Genomic DNA, 18,774 nt, shown 5'->3' with positions numbered 1-18,774 from the left:
ATTTAGCATAATTCTTAAGGATTTTCAGAATAGCAAATGAGCATTGGCTCCAAATGAAGGTTACCAGCTTTCTTAACCCTTAACAAGAGAGTCAGCCTGTCCTTTGAAGCTTTGAACATAGGTATTGAATTCTCTCTAGTTATGAAAGTCCTAGATGGCATCTTCTTCCAATGTAAGGCTTTTTCATCTATACTGAAAGTCTGTTGTTTAGTGTTCCACCTTTATTAATTATCTTAGCTAGATATTCTGGATAACTTGCTGCAGCTTCTACCTCACCACTTCATGCTTCATCTTGCACTTTTTTTGTTTTGAAGATGCATTCTTTACTCAACCTCTGCTACTTTCAAACTATTCTGCAGTTTCCTCACTTCTATTAGTCTTCACAGAACTGAAGAAGTTTAGGGCCTTACTCTAGATAAGGCTTTGGCTTAAGGGAATATTGTACGTGGTTTACTCTCTTATTCTGACCACCAAAACTTTCTTCATATCAGCACTCTTTTGCTTTCTTATCATTCATGTGGTCACTTGAGTTACACTTTTAATTTCCTTCAAATAATTTTACTTTGCATTCACAACTTGGATTGCTGTTTGGCAGAAGAGGTCTAGCTTTTGGTATATCTTCACTTTTAACATGCCTTTCTTACTAAGTTTAATCATTTCTAGGTTTTTATTTAAAGTGAGAGGTGTGATACTCATTCTTTCACTTGCAAATGTAGAAGCCATTGTAGTGTTATTAATTGGCCCAACTTCAATATTTCGTCTTATGGAATAGGGAGCCTCAAGGATAGAAAGAAAAGTTGGGAAACAGATGACCAGTGGAGCAGTTAGTACACACACATTTACTGATTAAATTTGTCATCTTATATGGGTGTGGTCCAGCATTCCTCAAAACAATTATAATATTAACTTCAAAGAACACTGATAACCACAACAAAATATTTCTATGTCATTATTATATAATAATGAAAATGTCTGAAATATTGTGAGACTTCCCAAACTATGACACAGGGACACAAAGTGAGAAAATGTTGTTGGAAAAATGGTGCCAATAAACTTGCTTAATGCAGCTTTGCAACAAACCTTCCATTTGTAAAAAATAAAATATCTGCAAAGCACAATAAAATGAAGTGTAATTAAACAAAGTAGTTTGTATCTCAGGAATAATTTATTTTCCAGATTTGCACTACAAATCCTCATTATCATCGAAGGGAAATTAATAAAAGCAAAATTTAAAATGTGTACCATATATATGAGGTCATGTAGAAAGATTAATGTCTTTTAAGCTTAAAGTTTCATCAATAACTATATAATGATAATTCCATTTATTAATAGGAATGTTAAGTATATTCCTATGCTTAATAAAAATTTAAAATCAGATATGTATATTATGTCTTTACACACTACTCCTAAGGTGATTTGAATAGACTTGCTGTTTTTTGGGATATTTCTTTGACTTCTCTTGGTGTGTTAGAAAGGAGTTTTGCTTGGGAACCAATATCTTAAAATATTCTGTTTCTGTTTATCATCAAACTCACCATTGTAAAGTCATTATGGTAATTGGTATTTTCCAATGTCAAAAAATTAACGATGAGGTATAAATTACAAAAACTGTTCTTCATAAAAAAATATTTTCCATTCACTTTTATTGAGATGTAACTGGCCTACAGTACTGAATAAATTTAAGGTGTACAACAAATTTAATTGACTTACATATCTGTGAAATGTTTACCACAATAACTTTAGTTACCATCCATCATCATGTAGACACACAAAAAAAGGGGAAAAAAGGTTTTATTACTTGAAATGAAAACCTTTTAGAATTTATTCTCCTAGAAACTTTCAAATACACCAAACAGTGGTGTGAACTATAGCCATAATATTGTAAATTACATCCCCAGTGATTATTAATTTTGGAAGTTTGTATGTTTTAACCACCTTCATCCCATTCCTCCAAACTCTTGTTACCACAAATCTGATGTTTGAAGAGTTTGAGAAGAATTGGCATTAATTATTTAAATGTTTGATAAAATTCACCAGCAAAGCCATCTGATCCTGGATATTTCTTTTTGGGGAGATTTTGGATTATTGAAAGCTATGCAGGTTTCCAAGTGCTGAGATCAGGCTCCTTTTTTGAACAACTACACTTAGCAGAGTGTGAGGCTATTAACTAGCTCCCCTGCCCAGTTAGAGCAGGAGAACCAGCTCTAAAGGTGGCAAACCTCTTTGTTTCTGGTCTTGAGTCCAGACAACCTTCTCCCTAAATCCTCAGGCCAAATGGGCCCACTGGATTTGCTATGCAGATAATCAACCCTGCCTTATGGATTCTCTACTCAAATGTTGCTGCCCTACAAAGCTTCCTAGGTATTGAGGAAAGGCTCTCTGGTTGTGGGGAGCCAGGAGCTACACTCCAGAGTATATAGGGTCATTTGATCTCCCATGCCCAGGAAGAACAGGAAACCGAGATGCAAGCAGCCTCCCAGGTGTTTCAGTCAGGCATTCTGGTCATATTGGAATAGGAATAACACTCATCCATGGTTATGGTTATGAATTATAATCCCTTCCTGATGGTGGGGTGGAGAAGATCAGAGTCTAGGACCTAAAAGGCTCTTTGTTTGAGGTCCCAAATGAGGTAAGCCTGTGTGCTGACAAGTTCCCTAATTAGACTACAGATAAGAAGAGCCATTGATTGAGATACAACTTGAGTGTTAGGTATGATCTGGGTCTGCCACGATTCAAATGCTGATGTTGCAAGCTTTTCCACACTTCTCCATCATAATCCATTTCCTAGTGTTCAAGCTCTGCTGACTCCCCCATAATCCCCATTAGGCCAAACCGAATTAAGACTCCCAGGAAGTAACTCACAATGCTTGGAGAGACAGAAATCAGTTCTGGACTCTCTTTTCCTACTAGAGGAATTTTAGGCTCAAAGGAGACCTTTCAGTGTGATGATATACTGTCCTTGAGGAGAGTCCAAGTAGTCATTGTGTAACTGCTCATATTACACTTCTAATATGATCCATTTCCATCTCTGCAGTTCAAGGGGGTGTTTCAGCCTCACTCCCATATTCTGGGATTTATCCAGTGATGTCTTCTCCATGAACATATGTGACTTATTGATTGTCTCACTATTTTGATGACATCACTAGGCCCATGAATTCTTTATTTAGATTTGTAATGATGTAAACCTAGGCAGAGCACGTATATACAAATGAACATATGTACTTCCACATTCAAGAAGAATGAGTATTACCTTTTTTCTATTCTTCACACTAAGTGTAATTATTTTGTTATGAAGATAAATGAAGAATTAAGAAAATCTCAGCTAAACAAAATATGTCTGTCACTATTGAAACTTCCTTATAACATGTACTAAAAGCAATCCTTCAGGATGAATTGAAAGGTCACTAAAGAATGACTCAAATCTACACCAGTAAATAAAGAACACAAGAGAAGACATCTACATAGGTAAATTTAAATGTTAGTATATGGAAATTTTCTCTCTTTTCTTTTTTTTCTCTTTTTATGGGATCAGGCTTTGTTCCTCTTTTTTTTCCAAGGTTACTTCAACAAGCAAATCAAAGGACACATGTTAAAGGTCCAGACACTCCACCACAGAAGGTAGGAGAGCTATGCAGAGGATTGGCAAGTGAGATAGAGCAGCCAAAATGCAACAGCAGAGTGCATGCAACATACACAAAAAAAACCTTCCTGGAGTGCCAGATTCTGGACACTGTAAAACCCCATTTTAATATAGTAGTACTCTCAAGTGCAGGACACATAAGCTTTTAAAACATGCAAAAGATAGAAAATTAGCCAAAAATACAAAATGGAGGAATTCCCCCCAAAAGAAAGGTCAAGAATAAATCACAGCTAGAGAATTGCTCAAAACAGGTATAAACAATATATCTAAACCAGAATTTAGAATAACAATCATAAGACTAATACCTGGGCTTGAAGAAGGCATATAACACACCAGAGAAACCCTTGCTGCAGAGATCAAAGATCTAAGAACCAGTGAGGCTGAATTTTAAAATGCTATAACTGAGATGCAAAATAAACTTTATACAGTGACAGTGAGGATTAAAGAAGCAAAGGAGAGAATAAGTGAAATAGAAGATAAAATTTTGGAAAATAATAAATCATAAAAAAAGAGGGACAAGAAATTACTAGGACACGAGGAGAGGGGAGATTTAGAGGACTAAATGATTCCATGAAATGAAACTAGATATAGATGATATAGATATAGATATAGATATATAGATATCATAAAAGTCCCAGAAGAAGAGCAAGAAAAAGGGGAAGGGGATTATTTGAAAAAATTATAGCTGAGAACTTCCCTAATCTGGGGAAGAAACAGGCATCAAAGTACAAGAGATACAGAGAAATCCCTTGAAAATCAAGAAAAATAAGTCAACACCATGACACATCCTAGTAAATCAGGCAAAATACAAAGATAAAAAGAGAATTTTGAAAGCAGTTAGGGACAAACAGTCCTTAACCCACAAGGGCATACACATAAAATTAGTAGCAGAACTGTCCAATTAAACTTGGTAGGCCAGGAGTCAGTGGCATATTCAATATGTTGAATAGAAAAAATATGCAGCCAAGAATCATATTTCTAGCTAGGCTGTCATTCAGAGTACATGCAGAGATAAAGACTTTCCCAGACAAACAAAAGTGAAAATAGTTCATGACCACTAAACCAGCACTGCAAGAGAAACTAATGGAGACTCTGAGTGGAAATCAGCAGAGTCTACAAAGGACCATAAAATATCACCACAAACATAAAATCTACACATAACACAATGGCACTAAATTCATATATTTCAATAATCACCCTGAATGTAGATGGAGTAAATGCCCCAATCAAAAGACATAGGTAATCAGAATGGATTACACCTGAGGACACCTGTAGATTGAAAGTGAGGGGATGGAGAACCATCTATCATGATGATGGACATTAAAAGAAATCCAGGGAAACTAGATTTTAAAACAAAGACTGTAAACACAGATAAAGAAGGGCATTATATCATAGTTAAAGGGGTCTATCCATCAAGAAAAGCTAATAATTTGAAATATTTATGCCCCCAACTTATGAGAACCGAAATATATGAATAAATTAATGATAAACATAAGTAAACATATGGATAATGATATCATAATTGTGGGAAACTTTAGTACTCCACTTACAACAATGGAAAGCATCATTTAAGCAGAAAATCAACAAGGAAACAATGGCTCTGAATGACACTTTGGACTAGATGGACTTGACAGATATATTCAGAAAAATTCATCCTAGAGCATAATACACATTCTTTTCATGTACATGGAGCATTCTACAGATTAGATCACATATTGGGTCACAAATCAGCCCTCAACAGGTGCAAACATATTGAGATCATACCATGCATATTTTCAGATCATGATGTTATGAAACTTGAAATCAACCACACACACACACACACACACACACACACACATACACACAAACACACACAAATTGGAGAGCCCTCAAATACATGGAGGTTAAAGAACATCCTACTAAGAATGAATGAGCCAACCAGGAAAGTAAAGAAATTTTTTAAAAATGGAGGCAAATGAAAATTGAAACAAGACAGTGTGATCCCTTTGTTATGCAAAAAGGCAGTCCTAAGAGAAAAATGCATTGCAATTCAGGCCTATCTCAAGAAGCAATAAAAGTCACAAGCACACAACCTAACCTTATACCTAAAGAAGCTAGAAAATACATCCAAAAGCCAGCAGAAGTGATATTATAAAGATTAGAGCAGAAATATGATATAGAATAAAGAAAAAGTAGAACAGATCAAGGAAACCAAGAGTTGCTTTTTTAAAGAATAAACAAAACTGATAAAATCCTAGCCAGATATACCAAAAATAAAAAAGAGTACCCAAATAGATAAAATCATGAATAAAAGAGGAGAGATCTCAACTACTACCACAGAAGTACAAACAATTATAAGAGAATAATATGAAAAATTATATGCCAACAAACTGGGCAATCTGCAAGAAATAGAGAAATTCTTAGGTACTCCCACACTAAAAAAACTCAAATGAGAAGAAATAGAAAATTCAAACAGGCCTATGACCAGCACAAAAACTGAATTGGATATCAAAAACCTCCCAACAAACAAGAGTCCTTGACTTGATGGGTTGCTAGGAGAATTCTACCAGATATTTAAAGAAAAGTTAATACCTATTCTCCTCAAGCTGTTCCAAAAAATAGAAGTAGAAAGAAAGCTTCCAAACTCATTTTATGACAGCATTACTTTCATGAACCTGGATGCAAAAATTCTCAACATGATATTAGCAAACCAAATTCAATAGTACATTACAAGAATTATTCACCAGGATCAAGTAGGATTCATTCCTGGGCTGCAGGTCCGGTTCAATATTTGCATATCAAGTAATGTGATACACCACATTAATAAAAGAAAGGGTAAGAACCATCTGATCTTTTCAATATATGCAGAATAAGCATTTGAGAAAATACAGTATCCTTTCTTGACAAAAACCCTCAAGAAGGTAGGGATAGAAGTAACATATGTTAACATCATAAAAGCCATGTATGAAAGGCCCACAGCTAATATCATCCTCAATGGGGAATAACTGACACCTTTCCCCCCTAAGATCAAGACACAAACTGAATGTCTCACTACTGTTGTTCAACATAGCACTGAAAATCCAAGGCTCAGCTATCAGACAACACAAAGAAACAAAAGGCATCCAAATTGTCAAGGAAGAAGATATACTTTCATTTGTTGTAGCTGACATGATACTCTATGTGGAAAACCAGAAAGCTTCCACCAAAAAATTGCTAGAACTGATACGTGAATTCAGCAAACTTGCAGAATATAAATTCAACATACAGAAATTAGTTGCATTTCTATACACCAATAATGAAGCAGGACAAAGAGATATCAAGAAATTGATCCCATTTACAATTGCGCCAAAACCCATAAAATACCTAAGAATAAACCTAACCAAAAAGGTGAAAGATTTGTACACTGAAAACTATATAAAGTTTATGAATGAAATTGAAGACACAGATAAATGAAAATATATTCCATGCTCACAGATAGAAACAACAAATATTGTTAAAATGTTTATACTACCCAGAACAATCCACACATTCAATGGAATCCCTATAAAAATAACACTAGCAGAGAAGATGGCAGCGTAGGAGGACGCTGGGCTCACCACGTCCTGCTGATCACTTAGACTCCACCCACATCTGCCTAAATAACCCAGAAAACTGCCAGAAGACTAGCATAACAGATTCTCTGGAGCCAAGCATAGACAAGAGGTCCACAGAAGAGGGTAGGAAGGGCAGAGAGGTGGTGCATGCTACATGGACTGGCGGGAGGGAGCCAGGGTGGGGGGCAGCCTGCCCAGCAAGGCAGAGCCCTTGAGTCTGGCTTGCAAAGCAGAGGGGCTGGCAGGAGTGTGTTCTGACAACCAGAGGGACTTAACATCTGGAATGTTATAAGTCAAGAGCTATGCTCGGAGAGTGGGAGGGCTAGAGGACAACGGAAGGGAGGGTTGTTGAGCCCCAGAGGGCAGAGATCAGCTTTGTGGGGAACAAAGGCACTGGCCAGCGCCATGTCCCTCACCCATCCTCCAGCCAAAATCGCAAAGGGAACCAGTTCCTGCCAGGGAACTTGCTTACACTGTGCAAAAACCCAATGCTGTGCTTCTGTGGATCCATCCCTCTGACTGTCTGCCTCCCTCCCAGTGCGGCAGGGCCACTCCTGAAGTAGACCACCGAAGGCAAAGCAAGCTGAGGCTGTCCCTCCCGCCCCTGTGCATCTTGCAGATCCACCCTGGCTAATATGCCAGATCCCATCAAAGCAGCACCACAAGCCTGGCAGTGTGCAAGTAGCCCAGACAGGGGCCACACCACTCCAGTGAATCCTGACCCTGGGAGAGGGGAAGATAAGGTACACACCAGTCTGACTGTGGCCTCAGTGGTGGGCTGGGGGCAGACATTAGGTCTGACTGTGGCCCCGCCCACCAATGCAAGTTACTCCAGACAAGACACAGGAAGAGCCCTGCAGTTCCGTGACACTCCAGGGACTATCCAAAATGAGAAAACAGAAGAATTCTCCTCAAAAGAAATTCCAGGAAGTAGTGACAGCTAACGAACTGATCAAAAATGATTTAAGCAATATAACAGAGCATGAGTTTACAAAAATAGTCGTAAAATTAATCGTTGGGCTTGAAAAAAGTATAGCGGACAGGAGAGAATCTATTGCTACAGATATCAAGGGACTAAGAAACAGTCAGGAGGAGCTAAAAAAATGCCATAAATGAGCTGCAAAATAAAATGGAGGCGACCACAGCTCGGATTGAGGCAGAGGAGAGAATAGGTGAATTAGAGGATAAAACATGGAAAAAGAGGAAGCTGAGAAAAAGAGATTTAAAAAAAATCCTGGAGTATGAGGGGAGAATTAAAGAACTAAGTGATGCAATAAAATTCAACAATATATGGATACTTGGGATTCCAGAGGAGGAAGAGAGAGGGAAAGGTGCTGAAGGTGTAATTGAAGAAATCATAGCTGAGAACTTCCCTGATCTGGGGAAGGAAAAAGGCATTGAAATCCAAGAGACACAGAGAACTCCCTTCAGACGTAACTTGAATCCATCTTCTGTATGACATATCATAGTCAAACTGGCAAAATACAAGGATTAAGACAAAATTCTGAAAGCAGCTAGGGATAAATATGCTCTAACACATAAAGGGAGACAGATAAGACTGTGACAGATCTATCTACAGAAACTTGGCAGGCCAGAAAGGAATGGCAGGAAATCTTCAATGTGATGAACAGATAAAACATGGCCAAGAATCCTTTATCCAGCAAGTATGTCATTCAGAATAGAAGTAGAGACAAAGGTCTTCCCAAACAAACAAAAACTGAAGGAATTCATCACCACTAAACCAGGCCTATAAGAGATCCTAAGGGGGATCCTGTGAGACAAAGTACCAGAGACATCAATAAAAGCATGAAATCTACAGACATCACAATGACTATAAAACCATATCCTTCTATAATAACACTGAATGCAAATGGACTAAATGCTCCAGCCAAAAGACATAGGATATCAGAATGGATAAAAAACAAGATCCATCTATTTGCTGTCTACAAGAGACTCATTTTAGACCTGAGGACACCTTCAGATTGAGAGTGAGGGGATGGAGAACTATCTCCCATGCCACTGGAAGTCAAAAGAAAGCTGGAGTAGCCATATTTATATCAGACAAACTAGACTTTAAATTAAAGGCTGTAACAAGAGATAAAGATGGGCATTATATAATAATTACAGGGTCTATCCACCAGGAAGAGCTAACAATTATAAATGTCTATGCACCTAATACGGGAACTCCCAAATATATAAAACAATTCATCACGAACATGAGCAACCTCATTGATAAGAATGTAGTAATTGCAGGGGACTTTAATACTCCACTTACAACAATTCATAGATCATCTAGACACAGGATCAATAAAGAAACAAGGACCCTGAATGATACATTGGACCAGATGGACTTGACAGATCTATTTAGAACTCTGCATCCCAAAGCAACAGAATATACTTTCTTCTCGAGTGCACATGGAACATTCTCCAAGATAGGTCACATACTGGGTTACAAAACAGCCCTTCACAAGTATACAAGAATTGAGATCTTACCTTGAACATTTTCAGACCACAATGTTATGAAGCTTGGAATCAACCACAGGAAAAAGTCTGGAAAACTTTCAAAAGCATGGAGGTTAAAGAACACCCTAATAAAGAATGAATGGGTCAACCAGGCAATTAGAGAAGAAATTTTAAAATATATGGAAACAAATGAAAATGAAAAGACAACAATCCAAATGCTGTGGGATGCAGCAAAGGCAGTCCTGAGAGGAAAATACATTGCAATCCAGGCCTACCTCAAGAAACAAGAAGAATCCCAAATACAAAATCTAACAGCACACCTAAAGGAAATAGAAGCAGAACAGCAAAGACACCCCAACCCAGCAGAAGAAGAGAAATAATAAAGATCAGAGCAGAAATAAACAATAGAGAATCTAAAAAACTGTAGAGCAGATCAATGAAACCAAGAGTTGTTTTTTTGAAAAAATAAACAAAATTGATACACCTCTAGTCAGGCTTCTCAAAAAGAAAAGGGAGATGACCCAAATAGATGAAATCATGAATGAAAATGGAATTATTACAAACAATCCCTCAGAGATACAAGCAAGTATCAGGGAATACTATGAAAAATTATATGCCAACAAATTGGACAACCTGGAAGAAATGGACAAATTCCTAAGCACCCACACACTCCCAAAACTCAAACAGGAAGAAATAGAAAACTTGAACAGACCCATAACCAGCGATGAAATTGAATCAGTTATCAAAAATCTCTCAACAAATAAGAATCCAGGACCAGATGCCTTCCCAGGGGAATTCTAGCAGACATTTAAAGCAGAGATAATACTTACCCTTCTAAAGCTATTCCAAAAAATAGAAAGGGAAGGAAAACTTTCAGACCCAATCTATGAAGTCAGCATTACTTTGTTTCCTAAACCAGACAAAGACCCATTAAAAAAAAAGAGAGAGAACTACAGGCCAATATCCCTGATGAATAAGGATGCAAAAATTCTCAATAAGATACTAGCAAATCGAATTCAACAGCATATAAAAAGGATTATTCACCATGATCAAGTGGGATTCATTCCTGGGCTACAGGGCTGGTTCAACATTCACAAATCAATCAACGTGATACATCACATTAAAAAAAGAAAAGAACCATATGATCCTCTCAATCGATGCAGAAAAAGCATGTGACAAAATTCAGCATCGTTTCTTAATAAAAACCCTCAAGTAAGTCGGGATAGAAGGAACATACTTAACCATCATCAAAGCCATTTATGAAAAGCCCACAGCTAATATCATCAATGGGGAAAAACTGAGAGGTTTCTCCCTGAGATCAGGAACACGACAGAGATGTCCACTCTCACCTCTGTTGTTTAACATAGTGTTGGAAGTTCTAGCATGAGCAATCAGACAACAAAAGGAAATCAAAGGCATCAAAATTGGCAAAGATGAAATCAAGCTTTCACTTTTTGCACATGACATGAGATTATACATGGAAAACCCGATAGACTCCACCAAAAGGCTCCTATAACTGATACATGAATTCAGCAAAGTTTAAAGATACAAAATCAATGCACAGAAATCAGTTGCATTCTTATACAGTAATGAAGCAACAGAAAGACAAATAAAGAAACTGATCCCATTCACAATTGCACCAAGAAGCATAAAATACCTAGGAATAAACCTAACCAAAGATGTGCAAGAGCTGTATGCTGAATACTATAGAAAGCTTATGAAGGAAATTGAAGAAGATATAAAGAAATGGAAAAACATTCCATGCTCACGGATTGGAAGAATAAATATTTTAAAATGTCAATACTACCCTAAGCTATCTACACATTCAATGCAATCCCAATCAAAATTGCTCCAACATCCTTCTCGAAGCTAGAAAAAGCAATCCTAAAATTTGTATGGAACCAGAAAAGGCCCTGAATAGCCAAAGTAATTTTGAAGAAGAAGACCAAAGCAGGAGGCATCACAATCCCAGACTTTAGCCTCTACTACAAAGCTGTAAACATCAAGACAGCATGGTATCGGCACAAAAACAGACACACAGACCAATGGAATAGAATAGAAACCCCAGAATTAGACCCACAACTGTATGGCCAACTAATCTTTAACAAAGCAGGAAAGAATATCCAATGGAAAAATGACAGATTCTTTAACAAATGGTGCTGGGAGAACTGGACAGCAACATGCAGAAGGATGAAACCAGACAACTTTCTTACACCATTCACAAAAACAAACTAAAAATGGATAAAGGACCTGAATGTGAGACAGGAAACCATCAAAAGCCTAGAGGAGAAATCAGGAAAAAACCTCTCTGAAGTCAGCCATGGCAATTTCTTACTTGACACATCTCCAAAGGCAAGGAATTAAAAACAAAAATGAACTATTGGTACTTCATCAAAAGAAAAAGTTTCTGCACTGCAGAGGAAACAATCAACACAAGCAAAAGGCCACCGATGGAATGGGAAAAGATATTTGCCAATGACTTGTCAGTTGAAGGGCTCGTATCTAAAATCTATAAAGAACTCACCAAACTCCACACCCAAAAAACAAATAACCAAGGAAGAAATGGGCAGAAAACATGAATAGACACTTCTCTAAAGAAGACATCCAGATAGCCAACAGGCACATGAAAAGATGCTCAACGTTGCTCCTCATCAGGGAAATACAAATCAAAACCACACTGAGATATCATCTCACACCAGTCAGAGTGGGTAAAATGAACAAATCAGGAGACTATAGATGCTGGAGAGGATGTGGAGAAATGGAACCCTCTTGCACTGTTGGTGGGAATGCAAACTGGTGCAGCCGCTCTGGAAAGCAGTGTGGAGGTTCCTCAAAATTTAAAAATAGACCTCCCTATGCCCCAGCAATAGCACTGCTAGGAATTTACCTAAGTGATACAGGAGTGCTGATGCATAGTGGCACTTGTACCCCAATGTTTATAGCAGCAATCTCAACAATAGCCAAATTATGGAAAGAGCCGAAATGTCCATCCACTGATGAATGGATAAAGAAATTGTGGTTTATGTACACAATGGAGTACTACGTGGCAATGAGAGAGAATGAAATCTTGCTTTTTGTACCAACGTGGATGGAACTGGAGAGTGTGATGCTAAGTGAAATAATTCATACAGAGAAAGACAGATACCATATGTTTTCATTCTTCTGTGGATCCTGAGAAACTTAACAGAAGACCATGGGGGAGGGGAAGGAAAAAAAGAGGTTAGAGAAGGAGAGAACTAAAGCATCAGAGACTCTTAAAAACTGAGAACAAACTGAGAGTTGATGGGGGGTGTGTGGGAGGGGAGGGTGGGTGATGTGTATTGAGAAGGGCACCTTTTGGGATGGCACTGGGTGTTATATGGAAACCAATTTTACAATAAATTTCATATTAAAAAATAACGGTAGCATTCTTCATAGAGCTAGAACAAACAATCTTAAAATTTGAATGGAAACACAGTAGACCCTGAGTAGCCAAAGTAATGTTGAAAAAGATAACCAAAGCTAGGGGCATCACAATTCTGGACTTCAGGCAGTATTACAAAGCTGTAATTATCAAGATTATTATTAATTATCAAGACAGTAAAGTAACAAAAAGATAAATGTTTCTGTGTACATATATCAATAGAACAGAAACAGACACATATATCAATGGAACAGAATAGACAACCCACAAATTCACCCACACATATATCACCAACTCTTCTTTGACAAAACGGAAAGGGTATCCGTTAGAAACAAGTATTTTACCAAATCGTGCTGGGGAAACTAAACAGCAACATGCAGAAGAAAGAAACTGGACCACTTTCTTACACCATACAAAATAATAAATTTAAAATGGATGAAAGTCCTAAATGTGAGACAGGATATCATTAAAATCCTACAGGAGAAAACAGGCAGCAAACTCTTTGAACTCGGCCCCTTCAACTTCTTACTTGACACAACTCCAGAGGGAAGGGAAAATTAAGCAAAAATGAACTCTTGAGATCTCATCAATATAAAAAGCTTCTGCACAGCAAAGAAAAAAATCAACATCTCTAAAAGTCAACCAATTGAATGGGAGAAGATATTTGCAAATGACATATCGAATAACGAGTTAGCATCCAAAATCTATAAAGAACTTAATCAAGCTCAACACCCAAAAGCAAATAATACAGTAAAGAAATGGGCAGAAGACATGAACAGACACTTTTATGAAGAAGACGTCCAGATGGCTAATAGACACATGAAAAGATGCTCAACATCACTCATCATCAGGGAACTACAAATCAAAACCACAATGAGATACCACCTCACACCTGTCAGAATGGCTATAATTAACAATTCAGGAAACACCAGTTTTGGCGAAGATCCAGACAAAGGGTAACCCTTTTGCAATGCTTGTTGGAAGGCAAACAGGTTATGCCACTTGAAAAATTATGGAAGTTCCTCAAAAAATTAAAAATAGAACTACCCTATGACCCAGATATTGCACTATTGGGAATTTAGCCAAAGGATACAATAATGCTGATTCAAAAAGGGCACATACATGAACCCCAATGTATATAGCAGCACTATCAACAATAGCCAAATTATGAAAAGAGCCCAAATATCATGTCCATCGACTAATGAATGGATAAAGATGATGTGGGGTGTGTGTGTGTGTGTGTGTACACACATATATACATACATAGAATGGAATACTATTTGGCGATTAAAACAAATGAAATCTTGCCATTTGAAACAATGTGGATGGAACTAGAGGGTATTATGCTAAGCCAAATAAGTCAGATAAAGACACACATCATATGATTTCACTCATATGTGGAATTTGAGAAGATCAACATATGAACATAAGGGAAAGGAAGGGAATAATATAGAGAAAAGTGAGGGATGATCTATGTTTATATATACATAACAGATCAAAGAAATCAGATGCCACATCTTTGAAAAAATAATAAAACGGAAAAGGGAAAGAACCAAAACTAATAAAAACATATCTGAGAAAGGAGAAATAACAATGAAAACCACAGGCATACAAACAATCATCAGAGAATATTATAAAAACTATATACCAACAAAGTGGACAATTTGGAAGAAATGGATAAATTCCAGGAAATATATAAGCTATCAAAATTGAGACAAGAAGATAATAATCAGCAAAGGAATGAATCAGTAAACAAAAATCACCCAAGAAACCAAATGCCCGGGCCAAATGGCTTCACAGATGAATTTTATCAAACATTTAAGGAAGAGATGATACTTATCTTCTAAATATGAAAAAAAAATAGAATATATAGGAACTCTTCCAAAGTTGTTATATGAGGCCAACATAACCCCAATACTAACACGAGATAAAGAAAAACCAACACTGAAAAAGAAAGGTAAAGGCTAATATCCCTGATGAACAAAGATGCAAAGATTCTCAAAAACATATCAGCAAACTGTCTCTAACAATACATTAAAAAAAATCATTCAACAATCACGTGGGACTATTGCTGGGTTACAAGTGTAGCTTGATATTTTCAAATCAATCAATGTGACACATTACAGTAATAAATGAAAGGGCAAGGGTGCCTGGGTGGCTCAGTTGGTTAAGCATCCAACTTCAGCCTAGGTCATGATGTTGCCATTCCTGAGTTCAAGCCCTGAAGCAGGCTCTGTGCTGACAGTTCAGAGCCTGGAGCCTGTTTCAGATTCTGTGTCTACCTCCCTCTCTCTGCCACCCCCTCCCCCACACTCTGTTTCTGTCTTTCTCTCTCAAAAATAAATAAACATTAAAAAACTAAAAGAAAGAGCAAGAACTATATGGAGAAGTTAAGGTGATGGAGTAGTTAGAGGAGCCTATGCTTGCCACATCCCTCTAACACTGCTAGATAGATATCAAATCTTTCTAAATACCCAAGAAATCAGTCTGAGGACAGACGGAACAGACTGCACAACTAGACAGAGAGAAGATGCCACATAGTGAGAAGGTAAGAGGTGCAGAGACATGGTTTGGGAGAGAAATAGATCATGGGTGCTGTAGAAGAGAGGGAGCCCTGGTCACAGAGGGGAGAGAAAGAGAGATACAGGGAGAGAGAGAGATAGCACAGGGTATTTCACAAGGAAAACACTTCCCAACACCTTTGACTGGGAAAATAAGAGAGGCTGGGAAAAACTTTCTGAGTTTTTATAACCAGCAGGGCTCAAAGTCTGGAGTTGTAGAGGTCCACAGAGTGGCTAGTGTGGAGCTCTGGGGACACAGTCATGCTACTCTGAGGAAGGACTGCAGAAAGTCTGAGAGCAAATGGCATGACCTGAGGATCCCCTGGGATGCACTGAGATAGATGGTTACCCCTTCTTGGAGTGCATCTGGTAGAGATGGCATTACATCTTTAGGAACAAGAGATAGCAGGTGCTGTTTCCTTACCCTACCATGCAGCATAGGCACCAAAACACCTGCTTAGGTTAGCTACTGTGGATATTGGATCTTTGCTGAACTTTGCTCCACACCCTTGTACTTCGGTGTGACTGCCCTTCAGGAACAAACCTGCGTGAGTCCCAGCATTGAGAGACCCTCCCCCAGAGGACCAGTGTGGGTTACCACCATACCAGGTCACTAAAGTTTGGAGTTTTAAAAGTCAGCTGGCCTGCTTAGGATAGAGTCCAAGGTGCACTGCACTGGCAGGTGGGCAGGTGGCCTAGACACAGACAGGGTGAAAGCAACTATCAGAGAGATGCCAGGGATGTACAAGGAGAGATTGTTCGGTCTTTTGGGAGGGCTCTCAAGACAGCAATTGAAGCGAACTCCCCTCACCAGGAATAAGGAACTGGCTGGCCCCATTCCCCTCCCCCTCCACTCAGCATAAACTAACTTCAGTCAGCAGCACAGTGCAAACACTGATAACAAAATGCTATCCTAAACTGCTTACAAAAAGACCTACCCTGCTGCACTCTGCTGGTGATGGTTTTTTTTTTTTTTTTTTTTTTTTTGGCAAGTGTGCTTCAGAACCAGCAAAATGGCTCACACCTCCAAAAGACCAGTACAACGCCCCCCTACACAAACACATCACATCTACTGACCATAGATTTCTGCAAAGGTCTTCAGGTCTATTGGAAATACCATCAGGTCTCTTTTAACAAGCTGACCAAAGCACACCTAGTTAAAACTCGCCACTCTCTGTCCAAGGTCAAAACATTCTCCACTACAGACAAGGAGAAACTCTGCAGAAGAATGGCCTGAGGAAAACAGCAGCCAAGACACAGCAGAAGAGTGCACACAGCATACACCAGTAACACTTCCAGAATCAGTAGGCCCTGGACAGCATATGCCCTTTCCTTCATAACACACTATCCTGACACACAGAAGAAGACAGAGAACTAGAAAAAATATGTCAAGATAGAGGAATTCATCCCAAAAGAAAGAATAAGAGGTCATTGCCAAGGATGTAATTGAAACAGATATAGGTAATATATCTGATCCAGAATTCAAAACAACAAAAATGAAGATACTAACTGGGCTTGAGAAAAGCATAGAAGAAAACAAGGAGTCCCTTATCACAGGGATAAAAGACCTAAAAACTAGTCAGGCACAAATGAAAAATGTGATAACTGAGATTCAAAACTGACTGCATATAATGACCACAAGTATGGAAGAAGCAGAGGAACAAATAAATGATATAGAAGATAAAGTTATGGAAAATAATGAAGCTCAAAAGAAGTTGGAAAGTAAAATATTGGATCATGAATATAGACTTAGGGCACTCAGTGACTCCATGAAACATAACATTTGTATCATAACAGTCCCAGAAGAAGAGAAGTAAAATGGGGGAAAAGGTTTATTTGAGAAAATTATAGCTGAAAACTTCCCTAATCTGGGGAAGGAAACAGGCATCCAACTCCAGGAGGCACAGACAACTCCTATCAAAATCAACAAAAGCAGGATAATACCAAAATATATTGCAGCTAAATTTGCAAAATATTGAGATAAAGAAAAAATCCTCAAAGCAGCAGGACTAAAGAATTCCCTGATTTATAAAGGAAGACAAATAAGGTTAGCAGGAGATCTCTGCACAGACACTTGTCAGGCAAGAAAGGAGTGGCAGGATATATTCAACGTGCTGAATGGAAAAAAAATGCAACCCAGAATGATCTATCCTGCAAGGCTAGATAAAGAGTTTCCAGACAAGCAAAACTAAAGGAGTTCCTGACCACTAAATCAGCCCTGCAAGAAATATTAAAGAGGACTCTTTGAGTGGGACAGAAAGACCAAAAGCAACAAAGACTAGAAAGGAACAGAGAAAATCTCCAGATACAATGACCAAAAATTTAATAAATTTGGACTAAATTTATATTTATCAATAATTACTCTGAATATAAATGGAATAAATATTCTAATCAAAAGACATAGGGTTTATAGATAGATTTTTAAAAAAGACCTATATATATGCCAACTACAAGAAACTCATTTTATACCTAAAGACATCTGTAGATTAAAAGTGAGGGGATGGACAAATACTTAACATGCTAATGGATGTAAAAAAAAAAAGCCCAAGTATCAATACTTATATTATAAAAACTAGGTATTTAACTAAAGACTGTAACAAGAAGTGAAGAAGGGCCCTATATCATACTAAAAGGGGTGTATTCCACAAGAAGATCTAACAATTGTATCTATGCCTTCAACTTGGAACACAAACACGCACACACACACACACACATATATGTATGGAATTTTTATTTATATATATTTAATATGTAATATTATAATATAATATATAATATTATATAATAATAAATATATATATACACACATAAAACAATAAATAACAAACATAAAGGAACTCACTGATAATAATACAATAGTAGTAGAGGAATTTAACACCCCATTTACATCAATGGATAGGTCATCTAAGCAGAAAATTGACAAGGAAATACTTGCTTTGAATGACACACTGGACCAGATGGGCTTAACAGATATATTCAGAATATTTAATCCTAAAGCAGCTAAATAAACATTCTTTTCAAGTGCACTTGGGACATTCTCCAGAATGGATCACATAGTAGGTCATAAATCAGGTTTCAACAAGTACAAAAAGATTGAAATCATACCGTGCATATTTTCCAAGTACAATGCCA

Source organism: Lynx rufus, unplaced genomic scaffold (assembly GCF_022079265.1).
Source record: "Lynx rufus isolate CCGP_SWC_20201006 ecotype Redwood Valley unplaced genomic scaffold, mLynRuf1.p SCAF_30, whole genome shotgun sequence".
NCBI classification, from domain to species: domain Eukaryota; kingdom Metazoa; phylum Chordata; class Mammalia; order Carnivora; family Felidae; genus Lynx; species Lynx rufus.
The sequence above is the reverse complement of the archived record's forward strand: the minus strand, read 5'-3'. Positions refer to the sequence as shown.